Source organism: Betta splendens, chromosome 15 (genome assembly GCF_900634795.4).
Source record: "Betta splendens chromosome 15, fBetSpl5.4, whole genome shotgun sequence".
Classification (NCBI taxonomy): Eukaryota; Metazoa; Chordata; class Actinopteri; order Anabantiformes; family Osphronemidae; genus Betta; species Betta splendens.
In genome coordinates, this window is record NC_040895.2 from 15957720 (window position 1) to 15974465 (window position 16746).

At 44.6% G+C, this 16746-nt stretch overlaps 1 long non-coding RNA gene across 2 annotated transcripts in view; it reads left to right on the plus strand.

Annotated features, from left to right (window-relative positions):
• Positions 1-8358, plus strand: part of LOC114870740 (uncharacterized) — a 41328-nt gene extending 32970 nt beyond the window's left edge. The window contains exons 6-7 of one of the 2 annotated variants that reach the window (XR_005898701.2): positions 1134-5962; positions 6084-8358. This is a non-coding gene — a long non-coding RNA (uncharacterized LOC114870740). Of the gene's footprint in view, positions 1-1133; positions 5963-6083 lie in introns of those variants that run through there. The other variant, XR_003788417.3, reaches the window with a different exon arrangement.
• The last annotated feature ends 8388 nt before the right edge of the window (positions 8359-16746 follow it).

Consider the following 16746-nt stretch of genomic DNA (forward strand, 5'->3'; position numbering starts at 1 on the left):
ATTTAGATATTGTCACTAAGCGTTTTTAGTGTATTGTTGAGTGAATGGTGCAGATCTTTTGTTCCATCTCTGTTTAAAAACCTCGTTGATGGAATTAGATGTAGGTGAAAATTACAGGGGAGCTCACGTTGTTGCACTGGACCTGATGCTGTTACTGAGTTATTTATGGGAGTAACTCTCCTGGACGTCAAATACTGCGATTACAGTAACTAAATACATTTTTAAATATTTACTACAGTATGTGACTGAGATTCTCACTTCTAACAAACCTCATGAACTGTAAACTACAACAGTACAAATGTTCTGTTTGGTTCGGTGCCACGAACAATAAAAGACCTCAGCGTTTTATCGTAAAACGCGAGGGTTCCGTTAATTTAAAAAGACAGTTTTTAATGAAATAAACACCACATGAGGGAAACTTTACCCTAAAACTGTGAGCTCAGTCAAAAAAGGCTCTCGCTTGTTTGTCCTCGGCTGCTGTGATTGGACGCTTTCCAAAATATCATCTGCTAAAAGCCTGAAGCCTAAATGTCTGAAAGCAGCTTTCATCTTTTCTATTGATGCACAGAGCTCAGGGGAGGAGGTCTCACTGTCTGTTGTGTTGCCAAAACACAACAGACAAACCAAGGCTCGGAGTAAAATAGTGAAGTCAGCGTAGTGTGTTTAGACTGGGCAGGTGGGGTCCGCCGTGACTCAGTGCAGTCAATCATTAGCGTGAGGAATAAAAAGTCCTTTAATCGATGTGGCTTCAGCGCTCCTGAAGAGGCCGAGCGGGCGCCAGGTTGTTAAATGTGTTCATTATAATGAACAAGCGCAACGCGACGCACGGATGATTAAGTCCACAGTTTCATAAAAAGCTCACGGTTATTAGAAGACACGCGGCCCACGGTTTCCTCTGGGTTCTTTAATGCTGCGCGCTTGTGTGGGTCATGATTCAAAGCTCGGAAGAAAACCAGGAAACGGCTGAGAGCTGAACACACCAGTCACACATCAGTGGAATGCGGTGGGTTTTTATGGATAAACATGCGTTTGTCCGTCTGCGTCGCGCCCCCGCAGCGACCCACAATGCATCTGGTCGCCTCTTCTCCTCCTCTCCTGCGTGTTAAGGAGCTCTCTCTCTCCTTCTGTTCCAGCTGAACGCTTGCTGAGACAGTCTGGGATCGTGACACGATCATCATGGGACGAAGGCCGACGACCGCAGGCAGCGGCTGAAGAGGCGGCGCTTTTGTTTGGTTTCCAGCCAGCGCTGGGGAATCGTTCGCTTTAATGCTGAAAGGAGGAACGACTTCCGGAGGGTCGACGGGTCACTAAGGGTTTCTTCTATTGACGGTGAAACACCTACTGGGAGTTAATTGTCCAGGTGCTGAGGTTTTGCAGCTCGCCACGCTGCCCTTCCTGCTTGTGGGCTGTTTTGAACCCAATCTCTCCACACCCAGTGAAGTCATGCCGTCGAAATCTGACTGGCGGCGACCACAGCTAAAAACATCCGCGTGGAGGCTTCATGTGGAGACGACCCGAGAAAAGCGGCTCGCGACGCGGCGCTTCCGCACGCGTCCCCGCGCGCACGCGTCCCCGCGCGCACGCTCCACGTACTGTACAGCCACAGAGCGGGTGCTCCGTGACGGGGCATCGGCCCGAATGGATGAATTTGTTCCTCCTCCGTTTGTTGTAAATGAAGCAACTTTGCCAGAATCACAATTAAACGAATGCTGTTAAACCTGGATGTGATGTTATTGTATGATGGAGCGATGCAGGTGATGGTCAGATTGTGACTCCAGTACTTTATTTAAATCTGTCAGCACTGCTCATTATTTCATCATTTTCTTTCTATAAACTACAATTATTTTAACAAATTTTCAAGCACTAGAGCAAAAAGCCAAACATTTGTTTGTCTTGATTATGTCTGTAAAAACGATACAATGCAGGTGCTCAATGATTCTGGAGTTTTCCTATTTTCTAATACGTCTACTACTGTAGTATTTCGCCCACATTTACTAACTTAACTTCCAAATGTGGAATCTACAATATAAACAACAAAATGTACAGTAATGATAGAAAACGGAAGACGAACGTGTGTCTGCGTGAACTACAGAAAGGAGCAAAGAGGGAACAGGAAAGAGCGTGTGAAGCGAACGGGGGGGGGTGTTTGTCCAGTGCTTCTCACTTTGACTGTGGACCGAGAGAAGTGAGTCCTGACTAAGAAAACATGCCAAAAAAACGCAGAGGAAGTCGTGTGCGTTGCTGCTCGGGACCGCAGCGTTTGGAACACGCTGACGCCTGCACGTGTCTGAGCACCGCGGCGTAAACACGTCTTCAGCCGAGGGTTGGAGGTCGCGCGTCGTGACGCTTCCTAGCCACTCCCTAGTTTCACATTAACGTCTGTCAAGCTCAAGGCTCAGCTTTGGAAGTTTGATTATTAGGCTCATTATTTATTAATGCTCCGTTTCTTTCCAAGCTCTTACAGCGTGTGCAGTAGAAGGCTGGTGCAGTTCTCGGCGCTCTTGCTTTTGAAATGCATCCTTATCTTTTTAAGTGGAAGCCCAGAGGAAGGAGGAGAGCCCGTTTTCTGTGCAGAGGTGAAACGAGGTCATCGCATCCAGAGTTCAAGAGTCGAGTCGCACTGAAAACTGAGAAAAGGAAAAAAGACGAGGCTCGTTACAGTTGGTGCATATTAGTTAAAGTAGGTTTCACTTACTGTGATCTGACTGTTGTGAGAGAGTACATATTTCACATTTTACCACATTCAGTGATCTCATAACCTACAACTAAACACATGGAACTTTTATTTTAAATTAAAAAGCGGATATAATGCATTAGTGTCCGGCCTCCAGCAGTGGAATGACCACGTTTTTTTCGCCTTTGCTTCACAGTAGAGTGGCGCAATTTGACATGCGGTCACAGAGTCTGTGACGAGACAACACTTCGAGGAAATTATGCATTTTGGACTTTTTTGAATATATTCTATTTGGCCTAAAACAACACAGATTTGAAGAAGTGCATTTGAGTGAACAGAAGCGTTTGACATTAGACACGGCCCCCTGCTGTGTGGCGCCTGTGCTGCACAGGTGAGCTCATCGTACCGGTTCCCTTGCAGCCGTGACTCACCGTGGTTTGGCTGCAGACGTCACGCAGTGAAGCGCGTGTAAACAGATCACGGCGTGCCTCACGTGTCCTCTGGCACCTGAACGTGTTCTCTGGGCTCGGTGTTTTGACTCGCGCCTGCCGTCGTCTCCTCTCGGCTGAACGTCCCTGAACGCGGAGCCGCCCCGAGCGCCATGAGGTTCGCACGGCGCGGATTCAGCGTCGCTCAGTGCCAGCGCTCGGTTTGTTTTGGTTCAAAGGTCGCGTGCTGTGAATCATGGGGCCTTTAAACTGGTGTGACGAGTCAGGATTAGCATCAAGCCGAGCGACTGTTGAACCAGGAAGCACAAAACGCTTTGACTCTAAGGATTAGGGTCATAAATGTGAACGAGGACCCAAAGTAAGATTTATAAGAAGGATAAACAAGTGTAAACGGACTAATCCACAGGCATCAAACAATGAAACCAACCTGTCACTGTCCAGAGTTTTGCTTCTTATATGTTTATTTACTGTCGTTTCCAGTAAAGAGCCTGATTCAAGTGTAAACTGGACTCTGACCTGTTCCAGTGTATCAGCGTTTGCTGACTAATCGTTTCCTTTATTCGCAGAGTCACTATGTAACCGGGCCGATCAGCTGCTTGTTGTTTTTATTATTATTTCGTACACAAAACCATCGCCCTGTCAAATCAATTACAAGTTGTTGTCCATGTCACAACAGTGCTGTTTGTTGTTGTGATCCAGCCAGTTTAGCTTTTTAGCGGAGCCGAGCCTTGTTTGTCACGTTATAATTAGCGGAGCAGACGGATGTTCGTTACATCACAGCCTGCTACATTAAACGTGGTTAAACACCAGACACAGCTCGACTCTGGATCAAGAGGACTCGCTAGAAACGTGTTGACGGTAGTCATGAGCAATTATGTGATTTCTCATATATAATAAATCATTTCATTTTGTTTTGACTGTCTTTTTCATCACATTTACTTCGGGACACGATAACTTTGAGTTTATGGTTCACTGGACGATACAAACTAAAGCAAGCACAGCAATTATAACGCCGCAGGGCTCAGTGCGCTCTGACTTAGAATATGCCCGGACATGTCTGAGACACACACACACACACACACACACACACACACACACACACACACGCTGCGGTTACATCCATCTGCTCAGATACAGTAGACTTCCCGTCCCTCACACTGACACTGTGGACTGTAATAGTTGAACAGCCTTTTCTCCAACAGCTACTGTAATGCACCATAGCAGGAAAAATTCTAATCACATAAAGATTCTCTTCATTCACTTCAATTTAAACTTGATTTCCTTACTCTCTGTTTAGATATTGTGAATCAATTATCCAGGGTTTCTGCTAGAATTATTTTTTTAATGAGACGAGTGGCTGTAGATTGCGTTTCCTATTGTGACTTCTCAAGGAAGTCTGCTGCTCAGTTACAGCTGCTCAGATAATATGGATGTTCATGTTAAGGAGTCCTGTTTATACTGTTAATCACAGATAAATAAACAGAACCAAAACTGCACATGACGTACGACGTATGACTTGCATGTTCTAAGGGTCTGGGTCTAAGTGAATAGACAAGACACAGTCTGACGTTCTGGTTAACAACCAAAATGAGATGTGAATCAAACAACTGTGATCTGATGTCATTTCTCATTTCTCTAGAGTTCTGCACTTACTGTGCATCCAGCTTCTCATTTTATTTAAGGTAGTTGTTCACCAGTGGTTCTGAATATAATGAAAGCAGTAAATGTGATAAAAATATATTGTTGGAATTTTCATTAATTATTTCCCGATTCGGACTTAGTTTACAGAACAGAGTGTGTGATTTTACTATGAACCATAAAACTTAATGTACAGTACCTGCTCATTATGAAAAGAATATCTGTCATAATATATTATGCAATTATGAACACAGAAACACATGCCACACAGAAACCATTACACCGTGTTTGCTACGGATCATTGTTATTAAGACACTTCTTTTTAAAACCCGTTTGTCAGGATTAATGGCTTAAGGTGAAAACGCAGCTTCAGCTACAGACGTAACACACTTTTATTCCTTAAAACGACTTTCTTCCATCTACGGTCACAGTTCACACACATTATAATTAAATATACAATAAGCTGCCAACAACACATGTAACTGCACAGCGCTCATGTAAAAAGGAAGTGCCTGGAAATAGAGAACCGGAGTTAAAAGTGGAACATATTTGTGTTAGTATTTACTTTCCTGCAGAACTGAAGCTGTGAGCAACCCTGGGAAGGCAAAAGGCACAGAAGTGCCTTGCTCAAAGACACGCAGGGGTTTTTACTGAAAGTTTGAATGAAGCTTTGCAAACAATACTTACGCTAAAAACAGACTCCAGCTTTTCTGTGTTAGAATGATTTGAGTTTGAAGGGTTTTTTAGAAATGTGTTCATTTGAGTAAACAAGTTATTAAGTAAAAAAAATCACTGAGCTGTTTTAGTCACTGAGGCTCAGATCAAAACATGTGTGCAACAATGTTGTGATGATGTTTTATAGCGGTTTTGGCACAAACCGACTTGTTTTGCGTCATGGCAGGTTTAGTGAATGAGCCTCAGATGAAAACGTCTACAAACGACAACAGGCAGCTACAAAGAGATGCAAAACCAGGAGAAAGGGAAACACAGCGACCATGAAACGCAGCAGCGCGGCTACAAAGGAGCAGCAGTGAATGAAAACACCCAGAGACTACGAGAGCAAACGGATTCAAAAAACTATAAAAATATATGATTGTGGTCGGTGTTGGTTCCCACTGAAGCAGGATGGAGGCCGCACAAACCCTCCGTACACCCAGAACGCAGTAAAACTGATGATGAGGAGCTCGCTGCCTTTTACAAGGTGAGGCTCTGCCTCCACCATCAGCGCTGGTCGTGTTCGAGCATTAGCAATCACCGCCGCACACGATGGAGCTCATTTAAATCCCCAGCAGCCACCGGTGACTTTTCTCCTCCACTCACAGGGTCTCCTGCGTCTTCTCACCTCACGTCTGAACACGTTCTACTCAGCTCGCGGTGGCGCAGGACACAAAGGGCGCGTTGAGGCGGAGGAGCAGCCGCCGGCGCAGCACGCGGGGAAAACGGTTCTGGACCGGAGTTCACCTCCACTTTCACCGGCGAACGCGGGCGTCGAGCGGGAGGCCGGACACAAAAGCACTTGTTTCGCTAATTCGGTGGAAAGTGGGTCACATCTCGCCCTGGCATGTGTGAAACCACGTGCACATGCATGGTTGTGACAGCATGTGCTATTTTGAAAGTAGCTGAGTAGGTAACATGTGCAACAGTAAATGTTTTACACAAAGGTAAGAATGACGCGCGATCATTTGCCAAAACATTCAATTATCTGGATTCATAAAACGGTCCTTTGCCACCACTGTGATGTAGTCAGTGCTGGTGTTTTACACTAATGGGAGGATATGACTTCAACCTCCTCCATGTGGGTTCAGAGCGGCCTTAGACTAAAATGGAGAAGCTGTTTGTGGAGCGAAGGCGACTGCACCGTTGAGCTGCTGTAGAAAAGAGGAAACGGCGAACGTCTTGGACAACGGGCGCTGATGTGGAAATACAACTGACGCATGATATCACCGACGGCCGTATGTCGCTCTGCTCAGTGGTCAACGTTGTCATTCAAAGCGTGTCTGTGGGTTCAAACACAACACGTTTACAACACTTATTAATACATTTGTTTTAGGGATGTTGCTCCATCGCTGCCTGTGTGCTTTTGATTAGTTTAGAGATCTTTCTAATGGTTTATTTGCTTTAATACTTTCTAAGACTATTGCCCAACAATAAACCAACAAAAAAGCAGAAGGTAAAACAAATGTACTGATGTACTAATTATTCTGAGAACTGAATTATAATATGATCCTAAAAATGAGCAGCAACGTGACACACAACAAACCGCCTCATACAACTGATGCTGCTGAGAATCAAAGTTACAAATGACCAATAATTACCTGGATAATTGCTACGTGTTTGCTCACGCATCACCTCTCTGTTAGCTTCTGAGCAATTTGCATGTGTCAGGTCAGAACAGCGTGGAGCGGCGTGTGATAGCTGTCTGGGAAAAGAGTGAAACGCTGGCCTCAGCCTGTAACTCATCAGATATTACTGAATTAGGTTGTTTGAAAGATAAAGATTGTACGAAGGTTTGAGTTGTTAAATAGATCATACGTTTGATGCATTCAAGTTCAAACACTTTAAAAGTTTAGGTTTGGAAATCTGACACAAACACATAAAATGATTATTTGAAACATCACAAGAGATTTTTTTTAATTTTAGGTCAATTTCATTGAACTCAGATCAAAAGTGATGCAACTAACTGGCACAAATATTAAAAATCCATTATTGTATAAAACCTGAAAAATAAAGTGAATCTGAGGAGACTCAAACAAGCTGTAACTCATCACTCTCCAAAGTGTTGTTTAAGTGTTATCTTCATCTCTGTCTGTTAAACATGATCCACTTGTTTAAATAATGAATGAATCATTGTAGGACGTTGTCTACCCACCATGAAAATATGTCTACAAGCGCTCAGCTATGTTTATATCCCTCTACAAAAATAGCCCAGACATCACCTGGTCATATTGACCAATCAGCATCAGCCTAGAATAAAGGGGCGGGAACTGTGAACAGTGAGTCACCAGGCAACAAAGGTACAAAGTGAACCCCTGGTTTTAAGTTTTTCCAAGTTTCTGTCTCATTTTGTTTATGTTCAACTGTTAAAGCCATAACTCATGTTCAGAAGCGGATAAATCAGGTTTATTAGGCCTAATAAAACATTCTCGCTGACCTCTGGGAATAACCTGTTATTAACCACAACACGTTTATCCTCCACAGCGGGTTTCAAGTCGATTCCAGCCTAACTGTTTGAGCGATAACAGCAGCTAAGAGGAAAAATGGTTTTATCAGTTCCTACCCAACAGTCGCACACAAGACACACGCAGCTATCAGAGCCGCGATCGGGGCTGTAGAAACTCCTGCATTGTGTTCTGATAAGAGTGACGTGGGGCTTCTGTGAGTCTTATCTGGACACGAGTGCAAATGAGGCCCATAAATACTGTATAGGAGATATCCGTATTGGACACAACCAGATCAGATGTACAATATATGCTGGACAGTGTTATATGCATGACTGTGTGTTGCACTGATATAAATCCATCTGTAATTTATAAGTATATGAGTGTACAGTAGTTTTCTACATGTGATTAATAAAGATTAAAGCACTCGTTTCATGGAGTCATTTGATGATTTTTCAGTTAATCTGAAGCAGCTCTGCCTCCATGTTGGTAAAGCAGCAGGGACACTGCTCAGATTTCATGCCCCAACACTAATTCACCACTTGGATGAGGCTTAGGACCAAAAGCCAGAGCCAAACCATGGGAAACCGCTGACCCCGGGTGGTGCTGAGCAAAGATTCTAACGTTCCCTCATGAGGCTGGAGACGCGGTGAACGAAAGCGGAGGGCGCCTTCGTGGCCAACTTTCCGCTGAGTAATTGTGAGGTTGAAACTAACAAGTGTTCATCTGCTGAGAGTTAGTGTAATACTGCAGGAGGGATGTGAAATGGTCCTGATATAAAGGATTAGAGTCAAAGCATAGCAACAACTTTCATATCAGAATAGCCTAAATTAATTTGCGACACTTTTTCTGCACAGCAGAGGAGACGAAGAACAGACCTATAGGAGCTCAGAGGACTCAAACTATGATGGACTTACAGCATGAAAACCCGCGGTGGTATATAATTTATTTGACCTTTTACATTTTAACATTTCTGCGTCATTTGGAGTAAAGAAGGCAGAAACTCAAATGTTTACAGTAGGTGTTATTTATGGTTACCATGGTTAAGCAGAAAGCGAAAGAGGTTCAGGAAGAGCTTGTCACGACTATTGCCACACACACACACACACTCACACGCATCGATTTCTGGTAAGAGCAGGGAAAATAGACACAAACACAGAAGCGGGCAGGTACGGTGCAGGTATTTACCCTGATGCACAGACCAGGAAACAATATGACAATGACAGTAACAATATCAGCATGGGTCAGAATGAACTGCAGCGCGACAGGAGCGTTGCTTCCTACATTAGACTCAATCACATGGAAGCAGCTCAGAGGACGTGCGGCTGCTGACAGTGATGCACGTTGGCTCGCTCCCGCTGCTTTAGTTACTCATTCAACCAACCCGACTGGTTTATCAGAAGCCATAGCAGTTAATCAGTGACCTGACTGCAGCCTCATTAGCAGAGGGATCAACCTCACTGATGGATTTACAGTAGCAGCAAACTAGAAGCACTAGTGCTGCTCTGCTTCGCTGGATTCTCTTCTTCTGCCTGCGAGTCATTCATGTCACGGACACTTTCATTCTAAACCTCCAGTGGCTCAGAAGATGGAGGTAACTTACAGGAGGTGGAACAGAGCTGTGGCCAATTCCAATGAAATGTGTCCCTCCCACGTTCATGTGACCATGAGACGTGCATGAATTTGAAAACAAAAAAAAATCTGACTGGTGACTAAACCGTTTCAGTTTCAGTTCATAGTGTAGCTGCTTGAGTCAGTGTCCTGGACTTCACGTGTGCATTATCTCAAGTTCATGCAAGCTACAGAGCAACCAGTTCACGCCGCCTGAGTCAAAGCAGCACCTCTGCCTGCAAATAGAGTCTTACATACATGGACAGCGGAAGTCGGGGACCAGGCTGTACTGACCGGTAGCTGACTCGCCTCGCAGGCCTTAAATGGGCGAGAGGAAGTGAAAGAGTGGAAGCGGATTCATCAGTGGGTCAATGTTGGCATTCTTTGCACCCTGTCCCGTTTTTATTTGTCTTCACTCCCCCAAGAACCTCTGAAAGTAGAAGTTGATGTATTCCCAGGCTGAGGCCAAGGAAGCCTCTGATTGGTCCCTGGACGAATGAAGGCGGGACCTACAGTGTGGTGTGATTACTGGTAAATGGGGACAGGTCCATATGGAAAGTACCTGAAGATTTCAGAAGGGCGAGAAGTCGAGACAGGAACAAAATATCTCATTGTTCGCATGCTTGCTTTGTGTGCAGTCGTGTGCTGCAGATCTTCCAGTAAAGCGTCGTCATAAAACACTGGCTCTCAGTCACACGTACTCAGATGGAGGCAACAAAGCTCAGCTTCAGATGAATAAAAAAAAGGAGAAATGTATTTCTGTTAAAGACACAGACGCAGTCTTATCGCACCAACTCATCCATACGCTGCGTTGTTTGCTTTGCTGCAGTGACACATGTTTTCCATGACCTCCTCCACCCCGAGGCTTTTAGACGTGGTTGGCCTGACTTCATGTCCACAGCAAAACAATGTCCAAGGACGGCAAAACAACATATTCTCTAGAAAGACAGGTGTGATAATTTTACTGTAGCTTATGCAAATTGCAGCACTGTTTATAGAAAACATACCGATGAAGTCTCACGTACATTTCCTCTAATTTTACTGTCACCGCTGCCCTCATTACCTGTGCTCTGCACCTGTAACGGGGGTTTTTAACTGAACGGCTGCCAGTCACATGACTTTTCGCTCTCATGCAGGTTTAAAACCTTAACGTTCAGTAAAATAGATTTACTGCCATCATTGTCGTGGTACAGTATTAAAACCAGTGCTCAACCATCGGAACCCATCTGTGCAAGACCAGGAAAAATACCAAAACCAGCAGCGATCAGGACCAGATCGCTGCTCTTTTGGAGGTTGTGACTAAGTATTAGTCAGATAGAGGAAACGGTAGTATTGGGAAACACTGCACCCGGCGCCTTTCATCCCTGCTGTTTCCAGGAAGCTCACAGTTGCTACATCACAGTCAGCTGTGGCAACCACTACGGGATCCTGACCTGACCATTTGTTAGTGCATAGAAATGCTGCGTCTTACAACAAGTAAAGGTCATAATTCAGGAATTTTATTGTGTACAGTGACCAATTTTGGTCACCGCTTACATTACTCACATTAACTCAACATACAACTCACATTATATGACTAACATAGTCATTACAGCACTTCAGTTTTTGTTTTTTTGGAAATTATGGCATTATGAACCCAGCTTCCTCATTTGCTATAATGAAATGTCTTAGTGTCCATTTCTGATAAATCAAGGTATGTTGAAAGGCAAATGTTAAACGTGTGTACACTCCACTCATCCCGCAGCCAACTAGCTGTGAACAAACAAAAACTGTCGTAAAGACGTATAAAATATCAGTCCACTCAAACTGACACCATGCGAAACAACATGGCCGAGGGTTTTCATCCAGATGTGGAGACTGGACTTTCGGACGTGACTAGAAACACAGTCAGTCAGTCAGGGGAGTGCATCAGGCCTTTGTCACGGTTTCCCGCTATGCTTGATTAGTGGGCGGGTGAAAAACAAGGGTAAATTGTGATGGGATCAAAACAGGAAGCACCTAGTTGTCTCCTGTGCTACAGAATATACAGTATGATATACAGTATGCTCTGCTGAGACCCCTTCTACAAATACAGGTCATGTAGTGCAGAGCTGCCATCAGCCGCTTCTTCCTTCGGTGACTCACTGACAGTGAATTCGCCATAAGAGCAAAGGTCCGAAGCATCACTTTTCCCTTCACACAACTGCTTTTTGTATCACTCACTCACTCTCTTGAGTAGTAATCTGCTGTAATTGAGAGTCAAACACGAAAAACTCTACCTTTCCAACAACACAACATCAGAACCCGACCGAGTCCAAACTGAGACTTTAAAGCTCCAGCCGCAGGTCGGCTACTGTAACTGTATGTAACACGTAAACAGACACTCAAAGCAACTCTGCAATAAATAAAGACCTGATCGAAGTTGTTTCACAAGCCTTTCAACTTTTCACGCTTGTCGGGTGCATCTCAACTCTGGGGAAAACGCAGAGTTGGGTGTAAAAACCTGCAGGAGGCTGCTTAGTAGCTCGAGGTGGTGGAGCAGCTTTGATATCTTTGTTTTTGAAGATTTGAAATCTTTTGATTCTGAAACCTGTGGCTGAGTTTTTGCAACAGTACCTGATTTTTTTTTTTTAACCCTAAGTGGGATTTAAAAGATCTTTCAGCAGCTTCACAGAGATTAGACGTGTTTGCGTGTGCGCCGTGTTACGGTTTTACAGCCAGGTACACGGATGATGAAATGTTACAGTGATGTGTTGAGGCGCACGGCAGGAAAGAAGGAAGTCTGGTGATGAAAAACCTCAATGTTTTTTTCCACCTCCACATGCTCATTTGTTAAAATGGTCTAGTCCAACACTCGTAGTGTCATGGATGGATGTAATTTGTTCTCTTTCAGTAATGATTATTGCACCTGCAACAGTGGCCAGAATCTCTCATCCTGAACATGATACTGTACCAACATGTTACTTGGCTCTGAGACGGACGCTTAACAGTAAACTCAGATTTAAAGCCTCACTTTCAAGTTTGCATCTACAGCACAACAGCATTTATAATATTAAATGTTCCATTTTTGTTTTCCTAACTTTAAGTCTTTAGTCCAGAGTGTGAAGTCTGACTTCACTGGGAGCTTGTTTTAGGAATGAATCATTCTGACCTCATCAGCTGCGCCACATATTTCCGTTTTTTATTCTGCTTGAAGCCAAATATGCAGATAGCGTAAAGGTAAACTTGTGAGGCGTGGATAATAAAGCTCATTAAACCTTTCTTACTGCAGAACAATCGTTTCTTTTGAGACAGAATAACAACAAATGCTGCCGTGAGTCACTGAATGATGTGTTTGCTCTGCTAACTGCTAGTGATTATAGGTTGTGTAAGACTAACCTGTCATTAACCCCGGGGGCACGGCAGCAGCCTGGACGAGCACCACGCTCGCCTGCGAAACCTCAAAACTCTTCATTTGGATTCTCAATTTCTTTCACGAGTGACATTGAACTTGATGAAAATGCTAATTTAACCTTTTAAAACCGGTAGTTCTGCATTTGGACGACTTCCTGACCTTTTGCCCCCAGTCTCATCTTTGTCTGTTACTGAGAAAAACGTAGTAAGAAAAGGAAGATATGAAAGAGTACAACTGGCCTCAAACAGCTGATGAAGCCAGAACTTTGTGCAAATCAAGCGCAGAAGCCAGGGAGCGCTTGTTTTGTCTTCTGCAGCTCAAAGCGCAGAAGGCTGGACCCTGGAGGCCTCCAGTGATTGGTGAAGCTGCACAAACTCACCGCATGACGGATTTGTGTGAAGACAAAGGATCCTGTGCATCCGTTTCAGCGTGCTGGTGATGAACGAAGCATCGTTAGAGAAAGATAAAGACAAATGTGTACAAACAACCATAATTAGACTCTCTCACTCAAAAAGTCACAAATGCAATGAAAAGAGACCAGTTAATAACAGGAAATGCTAAGAATACGAAAAGCCTCTCTCCGCTTACTACTGTAACTGATGCTTCTCTCAGGCATTTCCTATTTCAGGCTATTTTATGGCTATTTTTGGGCAAGTCTGTATTATAGGTGGGGCTCCCTCATTGTTTTTCGTATTTCCTGTCCTATTTCCCACACTGAGCCCCTTTTGGTGACTCTGGTGACCGACTCTGGCTTTACAATGAGTGAGTTCTGATTGTCTTCTGTGATTATCAATTCAGAGTAGTTTGAGACAAACTGGTTTGCTTTGATTTGGTTGAATTGCTCTTATTCGCCTTGCTCTGGTTTGGATGCGGTCTGTTCCCCCTTCAGGCTGGATTTGCTGGGATGGCTGTGGAGAGGTTTGGTGGTATACATTGGCCTGAATTGTTCCTGAGCCGTATATCTGCTTCAGTGGGGCTGATGTAATCCTGAGCCAAAGCGCTGCAACGCTGTGTCTGACACTGCAGCAGGGCAACATACAGACCTACTTTGATTCTGTGACAACACCAGGCCTGTGTACTGTATGTGCGCGGGCTCATTCTGTCTGAAAGCCACAGACATCTGAGGAGAAAGAGGAGGAACTGTCTTTTTTCTGCAGCGCTCATCAAAGGGGCCTCACATATCATAGGAAGTACTCTACATTTTAATGAGGCACTGCGCATAAAATTTTAAAAGGAAAGGACTGGGGTCACATGATGCAAGCTTTGGTGTAAAGAATCTGGCTCCATGAAATGCAAATAACTGAATCTGGCCCACAAGCAAGTCAAACTAAATAGTTTAGCATTGGTGCTCTTGACTGTCTGTGTGTGAGAGGACAAAGTCTTCAGCCACATCTTTAATAATAGGCCAAACACCCCACTGCTCGTCTGTGTCCAGTCCTTCTGTGAACGCGGATGCTCGCTGTTGGTGGAGACCAAACCAGCGATAAAACTCACCAACGAACAGGCAGGACTGTGCATATTCGACTTACACCTGAGGCACCGACGAATTGGTGGATGACCACACGTCTTCATTAACAGGCTAGAGCCTCACCGTCGGAGCAGCTCACGGAAAGGAAACGATGAGACGCGCTCGCCAAACCACACAAACCAAAATCACAATGTTAAAGCGAATTCAAAAGCCTTTGGTGTCCAAACGTCAAAGAGCTACAGTCATGCTAAGAATGGTCTACAGGCAGGTTTCAAAGTTCAGTTTCATAAAGTGTGTTTCATGAATGAAACACTGTGACATACTGTACACAAGTATGTCATACACAAGACCAAAACTAGACCACTTGACCTACTAGACCAAAACATACTATAAAGACTGATCAACACTTTGAAGACTTACACTGTGTAGTGACACTAACACTCTGGGACTGACTCATTGTGATGACTCAGCAGTTTAAATCACTTTGAGGTAACCACATGCGCAGCATGCATCATGTCCTAACATTTTGTTTTAACCCAGTGGAGATGCAAATTCACACACAGAAGAATTCATTGGCTTTTAATCAGCAGAAGGGATTGACACAGAAACGCCAATCAGCACGTCTGCATGGGTGAAGGTGCCGACCCCTCAGTCCAAGTCATTCCACAGTAGAGCGACTGTAGCTAATAGGTCTGAACGGAGCTGCTCAGCAAATACAGAGAAGAAAACAAAGTTCTGCAGCAGCAAACCTGAACCACTGATCCCTTTGGCTCTTGCTTTTATTGTGAAATTTCGGATAATTGCGGTTATTAAAGTGAGAAGTTTAAAGAGGAAACATGCGTTCGATGGAATTGCCAAGGACTCAGGCATCAGTGACACCACAAAACAAACACCTGACTCAATCTGTAACACTTCATGGTGTCAGCTTGTGTGTGTTTTATGTAAAGGAAGAACTCATATTTGAATTTCTAAAATGTAGCTAGTAGCCAAACACTACTGAAGTCTTTACTTTGAAATTAAACAGAAAACACAAACAGGAAAGTAACCAGAGCTTTGTACACACTGTAACCTCAAGTCATCACTACAGGAAACTTCTCATATTATTTATAGTTTGTGCACAAATGCAGTTTATCAAGTCAGGTTATAAGATTAGACTTGTTGCTGTAGCTCTTTTCCAGCAGGGTGATTGCTTGTGGTTTATCCGTGATCATCCAGATGATGATCGAAACCTGACATTTAAAATCAAACACCAGCATCTTCTCCCCGTCTGCTGTGTTTACATGTGCAGCTGTGCCTGCGCTACAGAGGTGAGCCCTCAGCTGATCCGAGTCCAGTAGCTTCCGTCTTATGTAAAAGCCGGCAGGAGATGCCGTGCTGTGGGACTGCACAGCACAAGGCACAGGGAAGAGAACGTGTGTGTGGGACTTTATCACAATCAGCTGCGCCACAAAGGGAGGTTATCCTGCTATCGCTGCGCTTAACCCGGGTTTCCTGCAGGGGCAACCTGCTCCAGATCACATCAGCCGTCGACAGCCTGGAACATCTGATCATATTCTATGAGATGATGCTCATCGCTTCATCTGTCAGTGGGCGTCAGGCTGGTATATCCTGTCGCTACGCACACAGTCAATAGAGGAAGAGAGAAAAGAGAACTGACTGGAGGTCTCTGACCACAGCATCCTGAATACATCGCCTCTCGGCCACAAACAGCAAAGACTGAGCGCCGACGGCTGGGCTGCGTCTCTGTGCATGCGGAGGCGAAGGAGAGTGAGTCGAGAGTGAAAGGTGCCGGCAGGGAAACTATTTGCACACCTGGTTCCTGTTGTGTGTTCCACAGTAGGTGCTGGCATTCTGGTGGATGCAGGTGCCGATTGCAACAAAACCACTAGAAACCACAAAGTCAGGCTATAAGTTCCTTCTGCACCAAGTGCTACGACAACAGTCCGGTCTCTAAATCAGTGTATGTGACAGCCTGGCAACAGAGCAGTGTGTGCACTGTTACACAAAAAACCATTACGTTGCACAGATAACAACTGGGCTGCCGTTACTTGCTCCTGACAAACTATGCGTGTCTGGATTTACCTGAGGTGGGACGTGAGGGGGAAGGCGGTCTGCTGAGCCCCTATCCACCCTCTGAGGCCCGGCCTCAGGACCCGACAATGAAACCTTCGTATCGTGTCAGCTGATGTGGCTGATATCTAACTGTTGTGCACTGACGGATGGCAGCAACCACATGTAGCTGGGTTTAAAGTCCACAACTTGTACATATGAAGATGTGGTAACAGTAGGGAAGTGCTTGGCAGCAATACAGAACACATTTGTGAAATCAGCTGGCTAGTTTCCATTACGTGGCTCAGCACACAACAGCATAGAGG